The sequence below is a fragment of the Lepidochelys olivacea genome (assembly GCF_965140295.1).
Source record: "Lepidochelys olivacea isolate rLepOli2 genome assembly, chromosome: 5".
Taxonomy (NCBI): domain Eukaryota; kingdom Metazoa; phylum Chordata; order Testudines; family Cheloniidae; genus Lepidochelys; species Lepidochelys olivacea.
Genome location: NC_140415.1, coordinates 21,405,133 through 21,432,906, shown reverse-complemented (window position 1 = coordinate 21,432,906; position 27,774 = coordinate 21,405,133). Strand labels below are relative to the sequence as shown.

The 27,774-nt window shown below is 42.3% G+C and overlaps 1 long non-coding RNA gene across 2 annotated transcripts; it reads right to left on the bottom strand.

Annotated features, from left to right (window-relative positions):
• On the bottom strand, positions 1 to 27,604 carry LOC311520529. Of its 2 annotated transcripts, none has more exons than XR_014711624.1 (3): positions 27,386 to 27,604; positions 27,233 to 27,296; positions 1 to 470 (listed from the first exon to the last, which is right to left on the bottom strand). It is a non-coding gene; the product is annotated as an uncharacterized lncRNA (long non-coding RNA). The 2 variants fall into 2 exon arrangements; XR_014711625.1 differs by having other exon boundaries at positions 27,233 to 27,293.
• Between the last annotated feature and the right edge of the window lie 170 nt (positions 27,605 to 27,774).

The window sequence follows — 27,774 nt, the reverse complement described above, 5'->3', positions numbered from 1 at the left end:
AAGGCACTTGGTGGGAAAGGAGGTACCAGGGAAGGACAGACTTTCAGAGCTGTGTGTAGGTCCAGCTATCATTGTGAAAGTTGTCCAAGGGGGTGGAGTGAAGGGGAAACCGAGAAGTCCCAGAAAACAGAAAGGACACTGGGGGTGGAATTTATGGGGGGCGGCATGGAAAAGAGTTCTGAATGTGCTGCAGTGGAGGTTGAGCACTGATCTGCTCAGTCTGCAGCATTATTAAGGACTTCAGCATCTATGTTTCTCCTCCATTACGTTAATCATCTGCTGAGTTGCATCCGGAACAAACGCGTGATTCTCTTGTCGTTCAGCATCCTAGCACTCCTTGAGTTCCCTTTTTTCTGCATTGGAGCACTGCAGGACCTCCTAGAACATGTCTTCTTTGCTGCATCTTGGGCGCTTTCTTATCTTGTGGAGACACTTAGCTGGGGTGCATGGGGTGTTCTTGAAGCCCACATCTGGTGAAGCACAGGGGACAATGCACAGAAGTGGAATTGTTAAATTCACACACAGCATTGAAACACTTCAGTTAAATGCACCTTTTGCAATATTGCCATCACTTTCTCACTGACCCTAGTGAGGCACACATCTCTGCAAATACCCAAAGCATGATGAGTGTTGGCGGTGGGGGAGGCACTTCGCATGGAGAAAAGAGCACACACTCTTCAAGGGTCGTGGTGCAGCATTCTAGGGACCAAATTCTAAATTCTCCCACACTTTTCCACAGGTGGGGGTCATTCTAGGAGACATCTCACTGCTAAGGGTAAGTAGGGAAATGAGGGTACCTCTACTCCATGCTTGTGGCTTCTCTGCTCCCTATGCTGCTTGCCTATGTGCCGCTTTGGTTCCTGCACAAATGATTGCCAAATGGCGCAGGAAAGTTTCCTGCAATGAGGGAAGGAACAAAGCAGCTCTGCCACGGAACCTTCAGCAGAGGATTATCAAGTACCTCCAGGAAACTTTCCTGGAGATCTCTCTGGAAGATTCCCGTGAGATCTCAGTGTGCATCAACACCCTGTTCCGCTGTACCGATTAGCTACATAGGGAAATGTCCAGCTCACAGAAACACAGACAGCCTCCCACATTTCTATGCCCTGACCCCACTTCCACACTACACAAGCCACAGCCACTTACCAGGAGTCTCATCTCCTGCTTCTTGCTTGCCGGAGAGCAACTGCTGAGACTGGCTAGACACCTCCAGAGTGCTGAACAACAGTTCCTGGCTGCATGCCCCACTGGGCAACCCTGCCAGGAGCTGCACATCCTCATCTAACTCCACCTTTTCATCAATAATTTCCTCCTTTGGGTTAGGTCTTCTTTTCACTGCCTCCATGCCCTCCGAAGTATCCAAGGGGCTCTTAGCGATGGAGGTGGGGTTGCCTCCGAGGATAGCATCCAGCTCCTTATAGAATCGGCAAGTCTTAAGTGAAGCACCTGAGCGACGGTTTAACTCCCTCGCCTTATGGTACGCCCGCCTCAGCTCCTTTATCTTCGCTCTGCACTGCAGCGTGTCCTGATCATAGCACTTTTCGCACAAGCCTCGGGAAATCTTCCCATAGCTATCCCAATTCCTATGGCTCAAGCGCAGCTGGGACTACACAGCCTCCCCTCCCCATATATATAGCAGATCCAACAGCTCTGCAGTTGTCTAAGCGGGAGAGCATTTGGTGCGATAATCCGCCATAGTCACTGGTGAAGATGCAATGGGACTTCTCCATTCCAAGCCAGCAGGAAACGGAGTTTCAAAAATTCCCGGGGCTTCTAAGCGGGAAGGGTGGATGGTTGTTTACCTGGGTGCAGGGCAATGGAGCTCAAACTGCTGACCAGAGCGCTCAGGATGGGCATTGTGGGATAGCTCCTGGAGGCCAATTAAAGCGATGATATCAAGTGTGGTGTCTACACTGGCACTTTGTCAACAAAAATGTAGAGGAAAAAGACATAAATCTCTCATGAGGGTGGATGTATTTTGTCATCAAAACTGGGCATTTTTCCTGATAAAAGTAGCCTTGCAGTACACACTCACTGTTTTGATTGACAAAGGGCAGTTTTGGTGACAAAACTTGGTAGTGTAGAGTAAAACCCATGAGGATATGTGGATATTTTATTGCTCTTTTCCTCTCATCTTTGTCCTCTCCCCTATTTATAATGGATCCTTTCCTTTTTCTAATCTTCTGTGTAGTGTTTCCCTTTCCTCTTTTACTGTTTTCTTTCTTCATCTCTCACTACCACAACTTCTCTGAAATCTTGTACCTTTTTCCTTTCCTAGATCTTCACTTTTTTCTACTGCATTATGTTCCTCTCTCCTCTCCAATTTCTGTCTCCCACATCCTTCTCCAGTCCTTGTCCTTTCTTCCCCATCTCTCTTTACTGATATCCTTCTCCAGTTTCTCTCCTACTTCTGTTCCTTGGTTGCCTTCTCCACATACCCAGATGCTCTCTCCCACACTGTAAAGGGCTCTGCTATTCCCTCTCAATCCCTCCTTCCTTCTCTGACCCCTTCAAAGTCTCTCTCCCCCTTATCTGTCTTTCCCTCTTCCGTGAGTCTCCCTCTCATTCCTCCCACAGTCTGTCCTTTTCCTACTTCCTTACCCTCATCTTCTCTCCACCCATGCTTCTACAGCTTGCCAACTGGGAACACATCTTCAAGGTTTGAAAGCCGCAACGGTAGTTCATTGCGTGCTCAGTGTGGGCCTTAACACGTTATCCATACAATCCACCTCCCAAATGCTAGCACAAGGGGTTTAGCTTTTTATTAGACACTCCTGGGTGTACCTAAGCAGCAGTAGCTTTAAATAAAGGAAAAAATACATGCCTTTAAATTAGTATTAATCAATAGCTTCTAAGACACATGCTAACAGTTCTATGCCATCAAAATGGAAATTGTGGTAGTAAATATATCTCAGTTCCTTATCTGATGAGAGGGGCATATTTATAGTGTATAATACTTTACAAGCCGTGTGTGTGTGTGTGTGTGGGCAGGCAGGCAGAATCTGACTTTTTGGGGAGGGGATCCAAATAACGGTGCTTCTGGATAAGTGGCAACCATCATACAGACACAGATGTTTCCCCATTAAAATTGCTGACCTTCTTTATGAGAACAGCACACAAGCATATTTTTCAGCTACCAGCAATCCAGCACTTTGACATTTCTGGCTTAGCTTTTGTATACTGTTTAATCAAATGATAAAATCATAAATCAGTCATTTTAAAAGAGGCTTAAAGAAGTATGTATGAATGGACGTTGTTAGTTCATGCTTCTCTGCATGTTTATTTGAGGCCTGGAATTGTTCCAATTGATGCTTTCTCAAAAAAAAAAAAAAATCATCGTAGGGTTGGGTTTTTTGTTTTATTTTTGTTGTTAACTCTGTCATTGCAGCATTACATCTATGATTGTCTGTGCCTTGTATAACTCAAGCCTATTCATTCCAGCATCCTGAAATGAACATAAAAAGGAATGATCTTTGAAAGATACCACATTGTGATACTGTGGGTATAATTTCCAAGAATACCTCCAACCTATTTGAAAGGATTGCCATGGCCAGGCTAGTAGTCTGAAAATCTGGCCCTTAATGCCTAGAATTATAATAGCTCAAAGGTCTTTAAGCACCTCAAGATATGCTTAGGCACCTAGTGGGATTTTTAAAAGCACGTGAACAGGTGCCTAACCTACTCAGGCATTTTTGAAAATCTGGCCCTAAATTCATACAATATTCATGACCAGTTGAGGCCCACACTTTAGTAGATCTTAGTTATAGTCTCCATGTGAACAGATGGTATATGACATATCTTCTTCTGTAAAAAAATTATTTTCAAATGTAATATGGTTGAAAAAGATACATCAAGCAAAACTTTCAAAACGTTGCATGGGAAATGCACACACACACACCCTATAATTGCTCAGCTGGTTTTATAGGCACAACCCCTCCATAAAGTTTTTAAAAAAATCTTTCCCACAGTCTCAGGAATATGCAAGCTAGATGAACTGTGTGGTGTGCTCTCTCTTATGGAAAATCTCTTTTAGTTTCAGAATGTCAGTTATATCTACAGGGAACAGCTTTATAACTGCCTTAAAAGGTCTATATCTCAGTAGAGACTGGTACACAAAAGGGAAAAAACAAAATCATTTACTTGTGAAATTTAGCCAGCCACTTCAGTATTTCCTGTCTCACTGGTCTATTTTATCAAAGACTGAATGGCTTTCCTGACTATAGCTAAATGGAAGCAAGCTTGCCATTATTATTTAAACCTTTTTCCTCTGACCATGTACTTTCTTCTGGACAATTACTAAGCAATAGAAAAATTACCAGCAGAAAGTACATCTATGCTAGTTCTTTTTGTGTGCATATATGTTAAAGAAGTTATGCACAAATGACTGCACACATACACAAAAAAGAGCATGCAGACTGCAAATACAATCAAAAAGAGCTAAAAGATGAGAAAAGATACTGTGACAAACATTGAGACAATCAATCACACAGCCATTTATAACAATACCTCCGTTTATCTATAGACATGGCTCTTGTAAATAAACTCACGCATGAAAATGTTACATAAAACTGCTCTTAAATAACTAATAAAAGCAGTAACTTCCCTTTCAACAAGATCTAATGTTAATATGGTAAAATGTGGAAGTTCTCTATGTCCCACAGTATATATCCATTCCTATAAGAAGACACGTTTCATCACTAGACACCCAGGGCTAAATTGTGCTTTTAAGGTACAGCATATAGCAGCTGACATTGCATTCTCCTACAGAGGCACCCGAAGACGCCAAGGGCTTGTCTACACATACAGGGCTGCCGCAGTGCCTCCATAGTGCTTAGCTGCCTATACCAATGGCAGAGCTTCCCACTGGTGCAGGTACTCCATATCCCCAAGAGGTGATAGCTATGTTGATGGGAGAGCCCACCCATCGAAGTAGCACTGCCTACACCAGGGGTTAGGTCAATATAACTACATCACTCAAGGGTGTTTTCCACACTGCAAAGAGATGTGGTTATACCAACATAAGTTTGTAGAATAGACCAGGACTAAGACTCTAATTTGATAGAGCAGAGGTTCCCCAGCTGTGGTCCATGGGCCACTAGTCTGCAGAGCACTTGCTGGTACTCCATGAAGAGCTGCCTTGTGACATCATGCTAGCTCTCTTCCTTATTTCCAGCTTGTCAGCCACCCCTGATGTCATCTTTCAAGAGGTCTCTACCGCTCCCTGACTGGCTTTCTTTCGGTAGCTCCTGCTCAGGACAGTTCTTACCCCCGGCCTCTAATTATGCCTAGTGGTCTGCGTTGGTCTATTTGGGCTTTGTTTCTGGAGGTAGCTTGGTGCTGGGGTGTAGCCCCTTTGCAGTCCCAGGCCTTTCTGCCTTCCTTCAGTCTCTGAGCTCTCTCCTTTTTATAACAGGCCTTGTTTTCCTCATTGATTGCAGCTGAGTGTGATTGGCAGTTGTGGTAATTGCATGGGGGTGTGGTTTGCCTGTAGGCAGGAGAGGCTGCCCTTCCCCTTCTGCCTTTGCTCAGTATGGGGTTTGTAGATCCCATTACACAGCAATTACATTGCCTTTAAAATATTATTTTCACATGTTTACAACTCTGGTAACAGGCTAAGTGATTGCTGGTGGGGTGGGGTGGGGTGGGGTGAGGTGGGAAGGGGAGTGGTCCCTGTGACAATCTCAATGGTTCTTTAAGAGCCTTTGGATGTAGACCTAACCATGCAAATTTACTGAGATTGATTTTAGCTAGGTATTCTTCTGACCTTATGCAATACTTGGCAGAATCCTCAGTAATATTTAACTCAATAAAATTACTTAGTAGTATTTACCCCACAGAATTGCTACGAGGATTAATTTAGTTAATGTTTGTACAGTGCCTTGAAGCTGTGAGCACTATTGCTAAATTAATAAATTTCTTTTTCCTTGGAGATTTTGTTGTTGTTGTAAAACTCATAAAAAGCTACTGCTCAAACTGTTTGGCAGTCTAATTCACACCATGTTTCTAGCAGGGCAGCAAGTCTGGAGCACAACTCTTAACAGCAGAATATACTCAATGGAACAACAACCCTAAAGAAACCCTTGCATCTGCAAGTCTGTAAACAATATCTGTTTACAAGAACACTCCCAACAATGGCTGCAGCCTGCTGGGCAGAACTAGGATGATTCCCTCTGTAAGACATCTACAAAAAATAATACTTTGATTTTTTGGTAAACTGTCTTCATCAGAAAGCGATGCCATACCTGAAATGGAAATCTGATAGACACATTCCTGTGTGGCAACAATGCAAGTCACTAAATCAAAAACAAACATGGAAACACATGGTTAGGTCAAACCCTAAAAAGACAGTATGCTGCCTACTGGGAAGACACATGAAAAACACATAATGCTAGGTTGTTATAGAGCATACAGATACACAGATTGCTAGAGGACACAGAATCTATGAATTGTTATGGGTAAGGCTAAGATTTTGTCACGGTTATTTTTAGTAAAAGTCACAGACAGGTCATGGGCAATAAACAAAAATTATCGGAGCCCGGAAGCTGTCCGTGACTTTACTAAAAATAACCCGGGGCAGGGCTGACGGGGGAGGAATGGAGCCTCATGTGGGGGAAAGACAAGCCGAACCCGCCACCATGGCAGGGGGCACAGCCCTGGCTCCAACGGCCACATTGGGAGTTGCAGCCATGGGGGACACACAGCCCCCCACTCCAGAGCTGGCCGCAGCTGTGGAACAGAGGTGTGCGGCCCCAGCTGCAGCCCCTGCCAAGCAGCAGCTGCAGCCCTGAGAAGCCATGAGTGGGGCACATGGCCCCTGCTGCAGCCACCAGGCGGGGTCACGTAGAAGCCACGGGGTTGGGACGCAGTGGGGGCACAGCCATAGCATGTGCACACACCCTGCTCCAGAGTTGGCCACAGCTGCTGGACAGGGGCACACAGCCCTGCTGCAGGCTTCCCCCAGCCCAAAGCTGCAGGGCAGGGGCAGCAGTGTCCTGGTTCCAGCTATCCAGCCCCAGGTGCAGGGCAGGGGCAGCAGTGTCTTGGTTCCAGCTATCCAGCCCCAGTTGCAGGGCAGGGGCAGCAGTGTCCTGGTTCCAGCTATCCAGCCCCAGTTGCAGGGCAGGGGCAGCAGTGTCCTGGTTCCAGCTATCCAGCCCCAGGTGCAGGGCAGGGGTACATAGTCTTGTCTCCAGCCCCGGCTTCAGCTGCTGACAGCTGAAGTGGAAGAAGTCATGGGAGATCTTGTACAGTCACACAATCTGTGACTGCTGTAACCTCTGTGACTACATTGTAGCCTTATTTATGGGTCAGAGAAGCATCACAGTAGTAAATACCAACTTACTACAGGGAAATGCACAGAACACAGGCAGACTTACCAAATGCAGACTCCTCAGTGCCACAGGCTATGTCTTCTCTAGAAATGATGCAACTGCACCACTGTAGAGCTTCAGTGTAGACACATACTGTAGCGATGGGAGGGGTTCTCCCATTGCTAGAGTTGATCCACCTCCCTGAGAGGTGGTAGCTAGGTCGATGAAAGAATTCTTCAGTTGACCTAGCGCCGTCTACACTAGGGGTTAGGTTGGCTTAACTGCGTCACTCAGGGGGGTGGATTTTTCACAACACCCCCGCCCCCAAGCAATTTAGCTGGGTCTACCTAACTTTTTAGTGTAGACCTGACCTAAGTCACTTTTTAAAATAGGTTTTATGCTCCTAAGTTACTTAGGCCCTTTTGAAAAGCTTTTGAAGTTTTGAGACATTGAAAGTTTTTACCCTTGTGATAACCACATTAAATAATTATACAATGGCACTTGGAAAAACAGAGGGAGCCTAATCATGACCCATCAGAATTTAGGAGTAAGGCATGAGCAGGTCCCATACCCCCACACATGGGGAATTCAGAAGACTACCACACCAGTGTGGCTTCTCAGTTATTCCAAGGTGTCTGACTTGTGGAGAGCCCTAGTCTTCTCCACCAGCCAAAGGAAGACCCTGCTCCTGGTTCTCTATCTCCCTTGCATACGGAATGTACAGGCTACTACCTAACATTGTCACCTTGTGCACTGCAAGAGAACCAAATCTTGATCTCACTGAAGTCAACGGCAAACTCCCAAGTTCAGATGGGGAACATGTGACAGAGCCAGGAATAGAACTGCTTTCACCTATTTCCCAGTTCATTGATCTAATCCTTAAACCATGCTTCCTCTCTACTAATGCTATATATAGGAATGTATGTATATTCTGAATGTATCACTGAATATTGCAACTTTTCTGTTATTTCATGTACCTTAAGAATTCTAAGGTTTGGTTTGATTAATCCCTGAAATGTCTGGATGTATTTCTGAAATGTACCCAAATCACTTGAAGTTTCCATTCTCCTTTCCCACCCTATCCTTCTGCTTCCTATATTAACATTAACATTTAAATGATGTTAATATTTTCATTACTTTTGATATTCATGATTTTAATCTCTATGGTCAAGATTTTCAAACGTGTCTAATGATTTTAGTTGCCTCCATTTTTGGGTGTCTGACTTCTTGAGACATACATTAAAGGAGCCTCATTTTTAAAAAGTGCTCAGCACCTACCATGGTGCTCAGCACCTACCACGTGCACAAGTCCATGGGGCCAGATGCGTTGCATCTGAGAGTGTTAAAGGAGTTGGCAGATGTGATTGCAGAGCCATTGGCCATTATCTTTGAAAACTCATGGCGGTCGGGGGAAGTCCTGGACGACTGGAAAAAGGCTAATGTAGTGCCCATCTTTAAAAAAGGGAAGGAGGAGGATCCTGGGAACTACAGGCCAGTCAGCCTCACCTCAGTCCCTGGAAAAATCATGGAGCAGGTCCTCAAGGAATCAATTCTGAAGCACTTAGAGGAGAGGAAAGTGATCAGGAACAGTCAGCATGGATTCACCAAGGGCAAGTCATGCCTGACTAATCTAATTGCCTTCTATGACGAGATAACTGGTTCTGCGGATGAAGGGAAAGCAGTGAACGTGTTGTTCCTTGAGTTTAGCAAAGCTTTTGACACTGTGCCCATAGTATTCTTGCCAGCAAGTTGAAGAAGTATGGGCTGGATGAATGGACTATAAGGTGGATAGAAAGCTGGCTAGATTGTCGGGCTCAATGGGTAGTGATCAATGGCTCCATGTCTAGCTGGCAGCCGGTATCAAGTGGAGTGCCCCAAGGTCGGTCCTCAGACCAGTTTTGTTCAATATCTTCATTAATGATCTGGAGGATGGTGTGGATTGCACCCTCAGCAAGTTTGCAGATGACACTAAACTGGGAGGAGAGGTAGATACTCTGGAGGGTAGGGATAGGATAGAGAGGGACCTAGACAAATTGGAGGATTGGGCCAAAAGAAATCTGATGAGGTTCAACAAGGACAAGTGCAGAGTCCTGCACTTAGGACGGAAGAATCCAATGCACTGCTACAGACTAGGGACCGAATGGCTTGGCAGCAGTTCTGCAGAAAAGGACCTAGGGGTCACAGTGGACGAGAAGCTGGATATGAGTCAACAGTGTGCCCTTGTTGCCAAGAAGGCCAATGGCATTTTGGGATGTATAAGTAGGGGCATTGCCAGCAGATCGAGGGACGTGATCATTACCCTCTATTCGACACTGGTGAGGAATCATCTGGAGTACTGTGTCCAGTTTTGGGCCCCACACTACAAGAAGGATGTGGAAAAATTGGAAAGAGTCCAGCGGAGGGCAACAAAAATGATTAGGGGACTGGAACACATGACTTATGAGGAGAGGCTGAGGGAACTGGGATTGTTTAGTCTACAGAAGAGAAGAATGAGGGGGGATTTGATAGCTGCTTTCAACTACCTGAAAGGGGTTTCCAAAGAGGATGGCTCTAGACTGTTCTCAGTGGTAGCAGATGACAGAACAAGGAGTAATTGTCTCAAGTTGCAGTGTGGGAGATTTAGGTTGGATATTAGGAAAAACTTTTTCACTAGGAGGGTGGTGAAACACTGGAATGCATTACCTAGGGAGGTGGTGGAATCTCCTTCCTTAGAAGATTTTAAGGTCAGGCTTGACAAAGCCCTGGCTGGGATGATTTAATTGGGGATCGGTCCTGCTTTGAGCAGGGGGTTGGACTAGATGACCTCCTGAGGTCCCTTCCAACCCTGATAGTCTATGATTCTGCCATCTGAAAAGTTAGCCTTCTCGAAGTTTCTCACATTGGGTGCCTAAAAATTGACACATCCAAAATTATTAGTCACTGTCCAAAATCTTACATGTGGCTATGTGAAATACTCACAAAGGCCCAAATTCTGTCTTCCGTTATACCTGTATAACCCTACTAACTCAAGGAAGTATAACTGAAAGCAGAATTTGCCTCATAGTAAATATCAACTTTAGAATCTATAAACATGTCAATGCATTAATATTGTTTCTTCTGTCTAGTTTTGGCTTTTCAAGGTGAATTGCTCCCTCTACTGGCTAAGTGAAAAAATAACACGGTAGCCTGATATTTACATAAGGTTCTCCTTAATACAACATTAGACAATATTGTGAAGTTTTCTAGCGCCATTTGTATTTCTCACTAATTAAGTTATACTGGTTTCTGAGATAGATTATTTTATAGTTATAATTTGCCATCCACTGATTTTTCATTTTTCTAAAACAACTTTATATGAAGGAAAGAAAATTATTTCACCACACAATATACTGTACAGAAGCGTATGAATAAAACCTAGAAATAAAAGTGAGCACACACTCAAATAAAAGAAAGCATTTGTTCCATTGTTTAAAGAGCAAATAATATCTTCATTTGTTCTTATTCATTCCTTATCATTATTATTTTAAGAGCCAACAATATACTAAGTGATTTACAATGCATAAATAGAGGCAGGGTCTCTCTAACAGGCACCTAAAAAGTTAGGCCCCAATTCTTCAGTTGGACCCCCACAGGTATAGTTCTGCCACCCATGTGGAGCCCCATTAATCTCTGTGACTTTGAAGGGGTTCCACACAGCCTAAAAGACACAGGTTAGACAAGATGTACTGGGAGATTCCCCCAGTGAGATAACGTAGAACATTTTTCTTAGTGGGAGTGGTAATGACATTTTATTGACATTGGTTAGTATTTGCAAACCTGTGTCAGAAGACTATTTTCAAGAGGATGGAGCCTTGTGCACTGGGATAAAGAGGTTGTGACAGACAGAAGTGAGATAAGGAAAGAAAGCAAGTGGTCAGGGGGGAAGTGATGGGGGCAAGGAACCATGCGATCAGAAACAAGACCAACGACTAGGCAGCAGCCGCGTTGTGCAGCGACTTTAAGGCTTTGCATAAGATACTGAGACTTAATTTGGGAGATGAAGGGGATCTAGCTGAACAAAGGATATGAATAGAGGAGCAACAATGTCCAAACAGTGGGAAAGCAAGATAATTTTGGCTGCTGCACTCTGGATGGGCTGGAGGGAGCAAGGTGGGAAACAGTGAGGTCAGAGAGGAAGTGGTTCAAGTAGGAGATAACTTGACCATGAACAATTGTTTTAGCTCTAGGGGCAGTGAGGAAGGGACAGGTTTTTAAGATGTTGTGGAGAAATAAATGGTGGGATTTGGTATCAGCCCAAATGTGTGGGGTGAAAGCAGGCCCTCTCAGAGTTCCAGAGAGGCCCGGGTCACCTCCAGCTTTTGAGGCCCCTAGCCATAATAAAAATAAAAAATCATGACAAATGAAAACAAAATAAGGCACTAAAAAAAGAGTTAGACATAATCTAAATTTTTTTTATTTAACAAATGCTTTTCTAGCCTTTTTCTGTGCAAATGCACTAATTATTGAGGAAAAATCTAGCTTTCATGCAATGTCACAGTTGATATTAAGTAAGGCGAGCCCATTCAAACGCTCTTGTCCCATAGTTGAACGGTGATAGTTCTTCACCTGCTTCAACATGTTGAAGATGCATTCACCTGAAGCCACAGATACAGGCAAACTGACAAAAATACGCAATGCAATTGAGATATTAGGAAACACCCCAGAGAGTCCAAGTTCAAGTCTTTCTTGAAACAATTTCTTTGGCTTGCAATCCAATTTAAAGTTTGTGGAATATATTTGTTTGAGGAAGATGACCTCATCACTGAGAGCTTTTGAGATTTCTTTATTGTACTGTCGCTGAAATTGTTCAGCTGCAGAAAGTAGATCTTTATTACTCAGTCTGTTGAACTGCCAAAGAAACCCCAAAAGGGTACAAATTAGTCGCAGTGACAAATCAATGTTTAAGACCTGATTGAATAAAGTCAATGATGACAAGGAAGACATTGACCCTACGATGCTGCTCGGCATCAGATTCAGTAGGTAAATTGCAATTGGTGGAGAACTCAGATGAAATACCAATATTCTGTGTTACTAATTTGGACTCAGTCAGGATTGCATCCCATTGTTCATGAATCTGCTGAATGTCATTGATAAGATTTTCAATGTTATCCCTCTCAACATCAAGTGTAGGACTGCATGCTTCAATTACCAGATTAGTTTGGTGGATCATTGTAAATAGCTTCATCCACAAAGATGACATCAGTCTATTCAGAAGCACATATCCACATTTGAATGCATTCTGAAGTTCAGTTCGAGCCTGTGTAGTGAGATTGAGAGATTCAAGTTCATTTAAAGCCTTTCTCACTGAATTCAAATGCTGCGCAACTGGTTGAACACCATCAATCCATGCAGTGGACATCTCATGCAGTGAAACAGGAAGATATTGCTTCAGAATTTCCTACCTTTGTGGACTGCTACTGAAGAGCTTGTACATTTGCTGAACAGTTCCAAAGTAAGTAATTGCCTCCTTGCATGATTCAGCACAGTCAACACCTACAAGGTTTAGTGTGTGGTTTCCACAGCTGGAGAAAAAATACAGTTTGAATTATGCTCAAGCAGAACTGCTTGTATACCTTTGTACTTTCCAACCATAGTAGATCCATTGTCATAGGCTTGACCAGTGCAGACTTGAAAATCTAACTTAAAACCTTCTAGAATTGCTAATACTCGAGCAGCAATTTCTTTTCCAGTTTTTCTCATGAAATTATAAAAAAAAACAAACCTTTCTTCAATTGAAAATTTTGAGCTGTCCACAAGCTTCACATATCGAATAACCATAGTAGTCTGTTTCTGGTGAGAACAATCTGGAGTGGCATCAACAATGATTGAAAAATACTAGGCATTTTGAATCTCATCAAGAATTGTAGTTTGTACGAATGAACCACATAGCTCAATAAACTCGTTTTGTATGCATGTGGAGAGATAATGGATTTGCATGCGCTTTTGACTCGCTTGCGAGTCTCAAACACGTTTAACATGCTCTGGTAAAAGTGGGTCATATTTGCTGAGGAGCTCAACTATGCCTAGAAAGTTTTCATTTGCACAATCACCAATATGTTGACTGGAATGAAAGAAAGCCAATCCCTGCTCAGAAAGAAAAAGGAGGACATTCAGGATGCACTCAAGACATTTTTTCCAGTTATTAGTTTCTGTAGAGAGTTCAGTCAAGAGTAAATGCTCAACTGAACTTTCAGCTGATGCTGCCCTACTGGCTGATTTCCATGCAACATAGTTTTCTTTATGTGACTTTGAACTCTCATGTGATGGTATTCGGTCTTTAAACTTCCTCCAATCTCTGTTGATACTCCATCCTGATTGATCAGAGAGAACTGATGCTGTGATAAATGAAGGGGTGGGGGGTAGCTCCCTATTATGGACACCCACCCAGCCAGTTAGCTATATAATCCCTTTTAGTAACTGTTCTCTACTTGCTTTACCTGTAAAGGGTTAAAAAGTATCACTGCTATGCATAGAGAAAAGGAAGTGAGTGGGCACCTGACCAAAAGAGCCAATGGGAAGACTAGAACTTTTTTAAATTGAGAAAAAACTTCCCCTTTGTCTGTCTGTTGTTGCTCTCGGGGACAGGCAGACAGAGCTGCAACTATGCTGTAAGAAGCTTGGTGACAGGTATGAAAAATTATTAGTATTATACCTAGAAACTACTCATTTGAAACCCCAGATATATAAGTAGATTAGGAAATGTCTAGGAAGACACGATCAGGTTTATCTCCTTTTATTTCTTTATGGCTTGTGGACTCCTCTGTGCTAACCCCAGATGCTTTTGTTTTGCTTGTAACCTTTAAGCTGGACCTCAAGAAAGTTATTCTTGATGCTTAATCCTTGTAAGGGTTTTTTTTTTAAAATCTATCAATAGCCTACATGTTGTTTAATTAGCTGGTGGCAACAGCTGATTTCCTTTGTTTTTCTTTCTCAGCTCTTCCCCGGACGGGGGGTGAAAGAGCTTGAGGGTACCCCACAGGAAGGAATTCCCAAGTGCGCTTCCTGGGTTCTCAAAGGAGTTTTGCACTTGGGTGGTGGCAGCATCTACCCATCAAAGGTCAGAGAGAAGCTGTAACCTTGGGAGTTTAATACAAGCCTGGAGTGGCCAGTATTAATTTTTAGAATCCTTGCAAGCCCCCACCTTCTGCATTCAAAGTGCCAGAGTGGGAAATCAGCCTTGACAGATGCATTTGCAATACTTTTGTCCAAAATGAAGCAGGGTGCACGGTTTTTGTTTTTCCGTACTCCAGCATAACCAGTCTCTTGTGCAGGTCTCACCATTTAGAAGAGTTTTTGTCAGCAGACGAGTAGGGAAAGCATGATTATCAGCATCTCATAGAATATTATTTGGAATTTCAAAACAACTAATTTGAAGAAAAGATTGAATTTGGGCAGCATTGCTCTTGTCAATAATTCCAATGTCAGTCACAGTCAAACCTGTAGTACTTATGAATTGCTCTTGCTGCGTAAGGTCTACATCTTCCAGTTGCTGTTGAGTTTCTTGATTGTACACAGGGTCTTCTGCTGCATCTGTTACTGTTGGCACATCTTCTTCTTGACTACTGTCCTCATATTCAAGTATTGGCACTGAAATATCACCTGTTGCAGTCCGGAGTTTTCATTATCTGTAGCATTGTTTGCGGGGTAAGGTGTGTTTTCCAGTGGTTTGAGAAATTAAGTTATTGGCTTTGAGCTCTTAGCTGCTTCTTCACTCAGTTGTTTTCGCCATCTCTTGCTTGCACCACTTTCAAATCTCCTCTTCATAGTGATCTATCTGGTCAATATGTAGCCTATCCACACTTGAAATATTCTGCTGCACATAAGTAGCTTATCTACACTTGAAATCTTCTACTGTAAACATGTACACAAATGTTGAATGGTACACAAATGCTGAAAAGACTTAAAATGAAAGAATATAACTAAGAACACAAAATGAAACAGTCAGGTTATTATCCTTATCACTGAATCAAAACTCAAGCATGCAAATATAACAGGAGAAGCTGAAGACAAAGGAATGACATATATATATAGTAAACACAGACATGGATACAGACAGAGGGATAATGTCCAAAAATTTCAAACGTGTGTCCTCATGAAACTCACTGTACAAGATGGTCCTCACAAATTTTCACCTTGAATCTGGGCCTACAGACTATGAAAGCCCATGATGATGGCAAAGCTAGGGCTCAACCACCAAACCAGTCATCTTTTTTAGCTATGGTATGAAGATAATAATGAGGAATTCTCACACACAAATAATTCCTTAGTCAACTAGATGTAAAACTATAAAGACCCTAAAATATAACAATTCTCTACCTTTCAACACGCACTTGATCCAGCACCAGCCACTAGTAGTGGTTTGTTTATATAATCAGCTGATCTGAGAGGACACATTCATCACGGTCTAATCTTGTGCCATCAGGACAGATATATTTTTATTAATATTTATGAACATTTTAAATTATTTAATATGACAAAATCTATATCAGTTAACAAAAAAATTATATCTTTTACCAAATCACATCTCTTATTTGCTTAAATTTGCAGCTCTAAGCTGAGAGAGCATGTCACAATTTGGTCCGATAGGGATGCGCATAAAAACAAGTTGTGAAACTTATAAAATGCCAAAAAATTAACAAGTGTCTAAATTTGAGGCCCCCTTTGCGTTTGAGGCCAAGGCCAAATGGCCCTCCTGGTCCCCCTCTGATTGGCCCTGGGTAAAGAACAGTCAAAAACTACCTCAGGAATGTGAGTATGGGTGACAGGCCAGGGTGGTATATTACCAACACCAATATAAAAGGGATAACCCCTCCTCTTCTTACTCAGAATCTCCACAGCTCAGAATCACTCCTTCAACATTGAACCCTCTCCCATCAGACAGCCCCAGGCCACAAATATACCATCAACCTCACCCCATTTACACACACAACCCTCCAAGCCCATATCCCATCCCAAGGCTCAGAACTATTCTCCGTCCGACCTGACACCCACCATACATCAGAAGTCCCCCCACCTACTTGTTATTTAGTCTGGAAAAGCAGGAGAAGAGATAACAGAGAGCACATTCAAATAGCTCTGTGGGGCTACCTGTCAGATACTTTTGTTCTGCATCATCCCTCTGCGGTCTACAGTCTATGTGCTACAGGCCAGAGGTCCTCTGGTGGCAGCCAGGTGTATTGCAGCCTCCAGGGACTGGACTTCTCCCAGACCCACCAAATGTGCCCCAGTGGCAGCAGGTGGTTCTGCAATCTTAAGTAACACACTTAAACACAGTTGTGATATTACTGGTGGGACTTGGCCCCACTAACCCTTAATGAACACCGCAGCCAGTGTGAAAGGGGATTTTTTAAAACATCTTTGTTAGCTGAAACCAGGCTACAGAGGGTTTCTTAGATGATGCTGTAGCCGCAAGGTGTGTTCCAGCTAGAAATGGGCTCAGACCAAACCTCCACATCTGAATATCACCAAATCCTGGAGTAGGGAAGATCAGAATTCAGTTTCCGACTCAAATTTTGCAGCTCAAGCCCATCTCCAGCTACAGTTGTGTTAGGTTGTTTGGTTTCAAAAAAGTTACAAACCACAGTGTGCACAGGGCCTAACGGAAGAAATGTAAGTGCTGGCAGCCGTGTTTACATGGATGACACTACTCTCTGCACAAAGTTGTTTTGTGTCATTTCAAGTGTTAATTTCCTTTTCTGTCTCTTTTTTAAATGAAACTAATATATTTAATACAAGACTATTTAATATAAAATGTAAACATCAGAAATGTAAATATCACTTTCTGAAGAAATATTTAAACAACACTCAACCAAGTCTCTGTACCAACGCACAAAATAAACATGCCTCCTGGAACATCCTCCACTCCTTTGGTGTCATTCCAGTTATTATGTTCTGCAGTGAGCACTGTGCTATGACAGATCTCTGTATACCTAGCTTAGCCACTATGGTTTGCTGTTCCCATAATTATTGTGTGCTTAGGCTAGTCTTGCTAGTCTTTTCAATAAAGTATGCAGTGCATGAATGAGATATCATAATAAGTGACCTCTTTCTTTCTGTAAATTGTGAACTGCACTTCTCACAAACAGAGACAACTGTACAGCTTGAAGTAGAAACACCTCTTATGCTTTCTATCATGTAATGATAGAAAGATAAAATAGCAGCTATGGCAAATTATTCCAGGAACAAACATTTATTACATTTATTATAAAACAATTTCATAGAGAAAGCAAGGAAGAGTATGTCATCTAACTGAAACTGTGAGGCATTCAGGTACTATAGGCAGAATGTAATTACCCTAACTGGAATTAGATTAGAACCTCAGGGCTAATGTGTTCTAATATCCTGGACAAATCAGGTATGGAGGCCACACCCCTTTTTCAATATACAAAATAAATTATTTTTGAATCTTCATACCACAATTATTAAGTCAATTTATGGCGGATGTAATTTCTCTCTCTCTAAAATGCAGGGGGCAGTTCTCTCCATATGCATGTGGAGTTCTCAAAAATATCAGTTGTAATCCTGAATGTGTATGGAGAAAAAGAATATATCCCTTAGAATGGAGAATGCACTACAAAGACAGAATCCCTCCTGAATTGCACTGCTTAAGAGCTAATTAACGTTCAGAATCAAGCAAGTGCTAACGCATGTCTAGTTTAAAGCAGGGCGTGTCTAGTTTAAAGCTAGGTGTGGGAAAAGTGTGTAGCAGCAAAGAGATCCATATTTTGTAGGGTCCCATGCTATAAGAGCATTTATTCAGGGCTGTCTGTCCTGGAGACATTTCAGCTATGGAGGTGCCATCCATGGGCAGAAAAATAGGGATGTCTGCTTCACCATTTGCCATATCAGTTGAGTGCTGCAAGCATTGCCAGTTGCAGCTAACCACAATCTCCTTTTCTGGTCCCACTAGTTAGGGCCGGATTTAGGGGCAGGTGACCCAGATGCCTGGGATGCTGAGCTTGGGGGGCACCAGGCTTGGGGTGCTGCTTTATGGCCAGTGATCCTAAACTCTGCTTAAACTTTATGGCCAATGATCATAAAATGGAAGGGGTGGGGAAACGAAGATGCTCCTCGCCTGGGGCGTCATTTGATCTAGGGTCGGCCCTGACACTAGTGATACTCAAAACTGTAATCTGGCTGCTTTCCAGTCCTGGTTTAGGAAGTCTTCTTGGGTCTCCACACATCTGCCTTTGAACAATGTCCCCCAAAATGTCAACTGATCCATTTTTCAAGAATTTTAAGATTGTGGCACAAAATATGACAAAAATCAGGACATATACAGTTATGTCTGACAATCTGTCCTTAACACTCACTACTGTAAAGAAGATAAAATTGTAGTGCACGATAAATTACAGAGTACTAGCCTTAGCACTCAATTTCCTGCCTTTTGATGGTTTTTTTGCACCTTCAGTTGCAAAGCTGAGACAATTACGAAAATTATATAGGCAGCTCTATAAACTGGGGCAGAGTTTTATCATAAAATTGTATGGATCTACCCTACAGTGAGTTATGAATCTTTAAATTCACATATTGGCCAAATGAGCAAAGTTCAAAGTGGTGGGGAATCAAAAACATTACAATTGCCACTCCTGCCCCAGCTCCAAGAAGCAAACTGACCAAATCTCCTATTATGCTCAATCCACCAAAATGTGATCAAACCAACTTCAAGCCAGAGAAGGAAAAAAATCGCTGTAAAATTGTTGAATCTGAAAAATCACATTATAGCTAAAATCATATTTCTGCTGTGACTACATCACTCAGGAAGGTTCTTGCTCATAGCATCATCCATTGTGCCCTGTGATTCATCCTGAATCGTCATCAGAGTGGACATAAGCCATTTGCAAGACAAAAACTAAAGATAATTATTTATCATTAAAGAGTTCAGATGGCAACCTCAGGTCTGAGTAAAATTCTGAACATTGATAGCTGCATGGGACATTTGTGCATAGAAACAGTTGCATTTGCCTGGAGCCTTCTCCTTTTAGAATGGAACAGAATATTTATAACAAAGTATTATCAGTTGTGAGAAGAATTATGCTGTTAAGAAAGGAAGGATGGTTTTGTGTTTAAGAAGCTGGGCAGAGACGCAGGAGCTCTCGGTTCAATGACCAGCTCTGCCACAGTTTTCCTTTGTGCTCTTGTAAAAACCACTCAAATTTTTGTGCCTCCATTCCCCACCTGTAAAATGGGGATATTAATTCTTAACCCTCAGAGAATATAGTAATTAATGTCTGTGAGGCACTAAGGACCACAAGGAGATTTAGGCATCTAACTGCCACTTTTGGTACATAAATCCAAAACACAAATCCTCCAAACCTCTGCTTAACTACTGCCTAACTTTGTAGGTGCCTAAAGCCCCAAGCTAATTTCCACTGGTGAAGTCCCCATGGCACTAAAAATCTGCCACTGGGCATGTGCACAGTCACCTCTGTCTAGGCGCTCAGATGCCTAGCTTATACCTAAGCTCCAGTGGGATTCCCAAACTAGGTGTTGCCGTGCCTATCTCACACCTGGGGCTTGATCCAGTGGGTGTTCTCAGAAGCTGCTTACCAGATTAGGCCCAACACAAAACAGCACTGGAGAAATCATCATCCCCCTTCTAACCTTTAGTCCAGTGGTTAGACTATTCATGCAGGATCAATTCCCCCTACTCATTTGGTGTAGAGCAGGGATTTGAACCTGGGTCTTCCTCCTTGCAGAAGTGTGCCCTTATCCACTGGGTTGTGGGGCCACAGAATGTGCTCCACCTCTGCTGTTCACACTGTTCCACTGTATCTGACTAATTAAATATACATTGAGCCAGAGAGTGAGTGAGTCTGTCTGAATGGGCAGGGTACTCATCTAAGGTGCAAGAACCCAAGTTCCAGTCATGCTACTTTTTGGACTGGGGGAGCCGAGCAGGTACTTAGCTTCAGGAGAGTGGAGAATGGCTGTGAATCCTGAGTGGAGAGGTCTCCCTCTGACCCAGACTTAGGCCTGGTCTACACTACAAAGTTAGGTTGACATATGCCAGGTTAGGTCGAGTTAAGAATGTATGTGTCTACACTACCGAGTCCCTTCCACCGACCTAAAGGGCTTGTAAAGTTGACTTCTGTACGTTAGGGGGCTTATTCCTTCACCCACTTACTTCCCTGGTCCTTCTCGCATGAACAGAGAGCAACAATACCCGAAGTCCAAAGGTGCAAACAATTCGATGTTTATTGGGGTGAACTTCCAGCAAGCATGATTCCAGTTTCCTTCCTTAGTATCCTCCTTCCCAGCTCTGACACCACAAAGCCTTACACCTGTGTCCCTGTTCCCATTCCTGCCCTTAGCCAAACATGATTCCAACTTCCTTACTCCCATTCCCTGTTCCCATCTCCCCCTTTAGCAAAACATGATTTCAATTTTCTTACCCCCATTCCCTGTTCCCATCTCACACACCCACATGCCCATGCCCACCCCCACCCCAGTCACTTCCTCATTGACTACAGATTATATAGTAAAACTTGAGTTCTGCTTAGCTATACCTTAACCAATCATTTTCCTGAAATTTAACTAACCAATCCTAACATATTGTAACATGATTATGTAACCAATTATATCCCACCACCTCAATTAGTTTACACCCAGCAAAATTAATTATACAGCAGACAGGAACAATCACAGAACCAGACAGAGATTATACAGACAAACAACAGCAAAGTGGGAACTATAATGACAAAACAATACAGAAGTGAGGATTTCACATCCCAGCTATTGATAAGTGAGTTCTTGCCAGACAGGATGCTATCAAACTAAGTTTCCTTTTACATTTTCTAGGCACTTCCCTTTCTCTGGAGGTGATAGGAATACAATCCTGTCCTGATAGTGCCTAACAGCCCAATAGCACCTTATTTCAATGTGACTAGTTTGGAATGTGAGGATGTGACCGTTCGCTTCCCAGCTTATGGCTGCCTCTGCTGCTTAGCCAAAGGCCTTAGCCTAAGAACAGGGCCTCAGACTGTCACAGTAAGAGAAGGCCCTTACACCAGCAGACAGTGATTTTGATTCTTTCTTTTATACCTCTATCACTAGCCAAGTGATAAGAATACACCTAAATTCTTAGAGTACAGGCCTTTGCAGACAGGCCTGAATATCTATATCCTAACACTGTACTACACCTCCACGAGAGGCGTATCGCTTCAGTCGACATCCATGCGTCAACATGGGGATAGTGTAGACACTGCTGTGTTATTCGAATGAATTGGCCTCCACAGTGCTCCACTGTGACCGCTCTGGAGAGCACTTTCAATTCCACTGCACTTCAGCCATGTACACAGGAAACAGACTTCTCCCTGTTAAAGCCCCAGGAACTTTTGAATTTTCATTTCCTGTTTGATTGGCACAGAGAGCTCGTCATCACAGCTGACAACAGATGCTCAAGGCTGCAAACACACTCCATCCTGGAGCACACAGGAGGTGGTGGATCTTATTGCTGTGTGGGGAGAAGAGTCTGTGCATGCAGAGCTCTGATCCAGCAGAAGAAACACTAACATCTATGCCAAATAGGCTTTTTGCAACCACTGCTCCGCTAGGAAGGCTGTTCCAGAACTTCGCTCCTCTGAAGGTTAGAAACCTTCATCTAATTTCAAGCCTAAATTTGTTGATGGCCAGTTTGTATCCATTTGTTCTTGTGTCCATATTGGCGCTTAATTTAAATAACTCCTCTCCCTCCCTGGTATTTATCCCTCTGATGTATTTATGAAGAGCAATCATATCTCCCCTCAGCCTTCTTTTGGTTAGGATAAACAAGCCAGGCTCTTTGAGTCTACTCTCATAAGATAGGTTTTTCTTTCCTTGGATCATCCTAGTAGCCCTTCTCTGCACCTGTTCCCGCTTGAATTCATCTTTCTTAAACATGGGAGACCAGAATTGCACATTGTACCTAGAGTATGTGCAACTTTTCCATTTCTTGCCAGTCCTGGGGAAATATCCCTTCCCTTTAGACATGTGTCTAAATGCACATTGGGAAAAGCCTTTGAAGGATGGCTATTAATCATCATTAAAAGGTCTTCATATCTGCAACAGTCCATCTGCCAGAGAAAGCAGCAAGTCCAAATGGTATTATGTGTGCAGGTAATTGCTTTTCAAATATTTCCCACAAAGGTGGAGCCCTGGATCAGGAGCTAATTAAGATTAAACATTCTCAGGAGTTTAAGAAAACTATTTCTTGTATGTGAAGTCCATTTTCTCTGGTTTTAATTAATCTTGTTTTTATTAAGATTAATATTATGTCAATAATTCTTGCAGCTGTCCCCAAAAAGAGGAGAAACCTATAATGTTTAAGGATAAGTGCTGAAGAGTCAAATTACTAGAATCTACTCCCCCACGCTCAGTATTGGGCAAGGAACCTGAACAAAAGTGTCCATCCCAATAAAGCTTTTGTCTACATGGGGAAATTGACCAGCATAACTATTGTGGAATAAATTATTTTGCTATAGCTATTCCAGCCTAGCTCCCTAAGTGGTCGCTCTATTCACTTGTATTGTGGAACAGAGCGTTCACATGGGGGATAAATTGGTTAGTCTCTAAGGTGCCACAAGTACTCCTTTTCTTTTCACCTGGGGGAGTTATTCTAGAATAAGATAAATTAAACCAGAATAGCTAAAAGGTCAATTTCCCCAGTGTTCAAGCCCTAAATTGTGTTGCCATTAGGCTGTAGTGGGTCAACACACAGGAAGAGGCCAAAGGACAAAGCAAGAGATGACCTATTTATGGGGTATTGGTCACAGCCTGCATGACATGTGGCTCAAGTAGAGAAGAGAAAATATTAATACATAGTTTCTAGTAGGCTAAAATAGCCTGTCTTTGTCTTATGCCAAGCCAAAATAGGGTGAATTAAACCAAGGAAGCTTTTTCACTCCTAGAATGGAATAACTCCTATTGTGTTTCTTCATGTGCATCTTGGAGTAATGATTGATGTAATAAAGGTGTAATGTGCTGATCACACTGTTACTGGCTGGAATTTATTTTCTCACATAGACCAGGGTTAAAAAAGAATAATATCCTTGCCACATGATGTGGGTCAGTACATATCCACTGACTCAAATGGCTCTAATGACTGTTAGAATCAGTACTCCATTTGCCCATTTTTCAAATGGATTACATGGGGTCTGTTTGAGGAGGAACAGTATACTTTTCACTGAATTTTATTTCTTTAACTACTTAATGGTTGGAAAATGAGTCTTTTGATGCATAAAATTTTCCACTGCATGAAAATGCATGCCCTCCAATGCTATTGGGAGAGAACCACTTATCCTTGATAGTACAACAAACCATTTATTGGCACAGATGCCAGTCCTGCTAATAGTAATATTTGCTCTTATGTAGTATTTAAACCTACAAAGCAATTTGCAAACATTTGCTAGTAAAGCCTCATAGCATCCCTAAGAGATAAGTTAAGTATTGTTACAAACTGATAAAGCAAGTTAGAGAGTTTAAGGCTCTGAATTATAAACGAGTGAGGGAAGCAATCAGGGTGACCAGACAGCATATGTTAAAAATCGGGACGGGGGTGGGGAGTAATAAGGGCTTATATAAGAAAAAGACTAAAAAATCAGGACTGTCCCTATAAAATCGGGACATCTGGTCACCCTAGAAGCAATTGCAGTATCAAACTGTGCATATGAATGTGAAACTACCTGGTTGCACAGTTACTGTGACAGTGTGTACAAATAGGGTAACTATTTGCAAAATACGATTTACAAATGGCTTATAATGTGTGTTTGCACACATGCACATCTTTTGATACCCACATGCAGTTTCATGGCCTCACAGCTGGTCAGTTTCTATTGATGGAGAGAAACTGAAGTTATGCAGTCAGGAACAATGCAATCTGTTTATTTACAACACGTACATAAATCCTGTTAAATCGAGATAGACCAAATTGCACACAGCCGATTTCAGAAACCCTAGCTCAGTCACTACTGACAGCCACCAGAAAGAGCTGCCGTCCTCACTGTCCTTCCAGGTCTCAAACTATCTCTCAACAGAGACAGAACCATTCCCTCCCAGCTAAGCTATTTCCCTCAGTGAGGAAACTGAAGAGCAATAGAATATTCACCCTTAGAAAATTCATCACACTGCCCTCTGCTCACATATTATCGTTTAGCTAGTTCATTACAATATTGACCGCCAAGAATTAGACATCACAAATGTGAACTGAGATACAGTACAGGGTCTTAATGAGCCAGATTCTAAAGTCTTTTACACTGGCTTTATATTGATATAAAACCTTTGACTTCAATTTATTGCTCTGTTTGATAATTGGAACTGGTCAATAAATGTTAATTTTTTTCAGAAAAAAATCAAAATTTTTTCTGCAGATTTAGAAAAAATAATTTTGGGGTTTTGGGGGAAATTTTGTTGTGAAAAAAGTTTTACCAAAATATTTCATGTATTTCTTTTTTTCAAAATAAAACATTCAGTGTCCATTTTAGGTTTTTTTTCCTTTCTCTCCCTTTTTCTTTTCCCTCCTTTCTTCCTTTATTTTCATTTTGCCACTGAAAAGAGGTGAAAATGAAAAAAGTGGTGAGAAATGGGGAAAAAAGGAAGAAGAAGCCTGAAATGGGTTTGTTTAGTTAAAATACAGAATATTTTTTTAAATCAATTTTTGATGAAAATTGTCACTTTTGAAAATGGGTCACTTTATCACTAAAAAAATGCTTAAAATTAAAAATGTCCACCAGCTCTACTGTTTATCTGAAATTGCTTAACTGATTTATTTTATTGATTAACTTATTGCATTATGGCTAATACTGGCTAATTAATTTCTCTGCCAGTCCACAACTCACTTGGCATTACTTCTCCACACCTCTTCTTTATTATTTAGGTATTTATTTATTTGTGGTAGCACCCACTGTATGCTCGGTGCTTTCTAAACACTTCTCGGTTTCTCCCTCTCTTCCTCTTTTCAACTTCACTTTACCACTTCCTTCTCCTCATCCCTTTTACCCTACTATATTTTCTGCTCTCATCATTCTGTCTCCTCCTCCATTCATCCTGTCCCTATTCCTGCACTCATGTTCACCCTCACAAATCTCTACACTCCACTACATCCTTTTCTGAATTCTTCTCCTTCTTTCTAATAACAACTCCAAGCCATGTCCTTTGATCACTGAAGAAGGTTAGTAGCTAACACCCAAACTCTAGCTGACAGATACTATATGATGACTCTCTAGGAGTCGAAACAACACAATGTTTCAGAAGGAAGTTAAGCAAATTTCGTTGAAACAACTATGAACCAACTTGGTTCCAAAAAATAATGAGTCATCAGAAACCACTGCAAACAAGCTAACAGATGATTTATCAAAATGTAATGTCAGGCAAATACTGTGACTTTTTGGGACAAAACAATGGAGCTATAAGTACCTTTGATGCAAATGGTGCAGTAAAAGTGTGAATAAATCAGTAATGGTTTAGTATTTGTTTTATTTTATCATTGTGGTCTTTGTCTAGTTTTGATCTTGCTTTCACTTCAGTGTAAGAAGATATTGTAAGCTGTCTGTTAAGCACTTTGGAACAGAGACTATATTTGTTTCTATACAGTATTGAACATACTGTAAACACAAATAGGGGGTGAGAGAACCTGGATTTGTGCAGGAAATGGCCCACCTTGATTATCATACACATTGTGAAGAGAGTGGTCACTTTGGATGGGCTATTACCAGCAGGAGAGTGAGTTTGTGTGTGGGGGGGTGGAGGGTGAGAACCTGGATTTGTGCTGGAAATGGCCCAACTTGATGATCTCTTTAGATAAGCTATTACCAGCAGGAGAGTGAGTTTGTGTGTGTATGGGGGTGGGGGGGTGAGAAAACCTGGATTTGTGCTGGAAATGGCCCACCTTGATTATCATGCACATTGTAGGGAGAGTGGTCACTTTGGATAAGCTATTACCAGCAGGAGAGTGAGTTTGTGTGTGTGGTTTTTGGAGGGGGGTGAGGGAGTGAGAGAACCTGGATTTGTGCAGGAAATGGCCCACCTTGATTATCATACACATTGTGAAGAGAGTGGTCACTTTGGATGGGCTATTGCTAGCAGGAGAGTGAGTTTGCGTGTGTGTGTGGGGGGGGGGGGGCAGAGGGTGAGAAAACCTGGATTTGTGCTGGAAATGGCCCCACTTGATGATCACTTTAGATAAGCTATTACCAGCAGGACAGTGGGGTGGGAGGGGGTATTGTTTCATGGTCTCTGTGTGTATATAATGTCTTCTGCAGTTTCCACGGTATGCATCCGATGAAGTGAGCTGTAGCTCACGAAAGCTCATGCTCAAATAAATTGGTTAGTCTCTAAGGTGCCACAAGTCCTCCTTTTCTTTTTACAAATAATCATATAATAATAATAGTTAATACACATTCTTGGTATCCTATTTGTTATGTGTCTTAAGTAACATGTAAAATGTACACTTCCCATCATTTCGAGTGTTTGCATTACTGTGGATCTAGTTGTATTTTGTATCTTATCTGAAAACAAAAGAGTGCAGTAATTATATCAGGGCTTGCCTACACTGGCACTTTACAGCACTGCAACCTTCTCGCTCAGGGGTGTGAAAAAACACCCCCGTGAGCACTGCAAGTTTCAGCGCTATAAAGTGCCAGGGCACCAGCGCTGGCAGCTGTGCTCCCAGCGCTGGCAGCTGTGCTCCCAGCGCTGGCAGCTGTGCTCCCAGCGCTGGCAGCTATTCCCCTCCTGGAGGTGGTTTTTTTATAGCACTGGGAGAGCTCTCTCCCAGCACTATGCCGTGACTACACGGCCAGCGTTTTAACGTTGCTAGTGAAGACATGCCCTCAGAGAGCGCTTATTGAGGGCCTCTAGAATCCTTAAAGGCTAAAGGATTGGTATGTTGGTATGTCCTAACCCAAGTGTTTTCCCAGAAGGGCTCTTACCTGAGTATTGCCTTGAAGATGGAGAAGGTGGGTGAGGTAATATCTTTCATTGGACCAATATCTGCTGGTGAAAGAGAGAAGCTTTTGAGCTCCAAGTGCTCTTCTTTAGGTCACCTTGAATGCATTTGAAACATTATTGCCTGATATACTGACCTGCAGGTTAGACAATCTGGAAGGTTTCTTAGGCTGCCCAATTTAGGGTCAGGGACATCAGTGGCCAGGTTCTCAAAAGGTCTTAGTACCCAAGACCCTCCACTGAATTCTTATGAAAGTCTGTTGTTGTAAACTTACTCTCAGTACTTTTTTGTCTGTTTCATTTGATGAATCTCCATTCTGTTTTCACGATGTTTTATGTTTAATTTCAGAATTCATCTAAAAAGAAGAAAACCTGAAAATAGAGCAAAAGGGAGTTGCAAGTGAATAAACAAACTCTAACAACACATTCACAGTATTGCTAACCCCTCAGGGTAATGCCAGTGTAATTAAGCAATAGGCAGTACTGCCAACCCCAACTGTCCAAAAATCACGTCAGACCCCCCCAA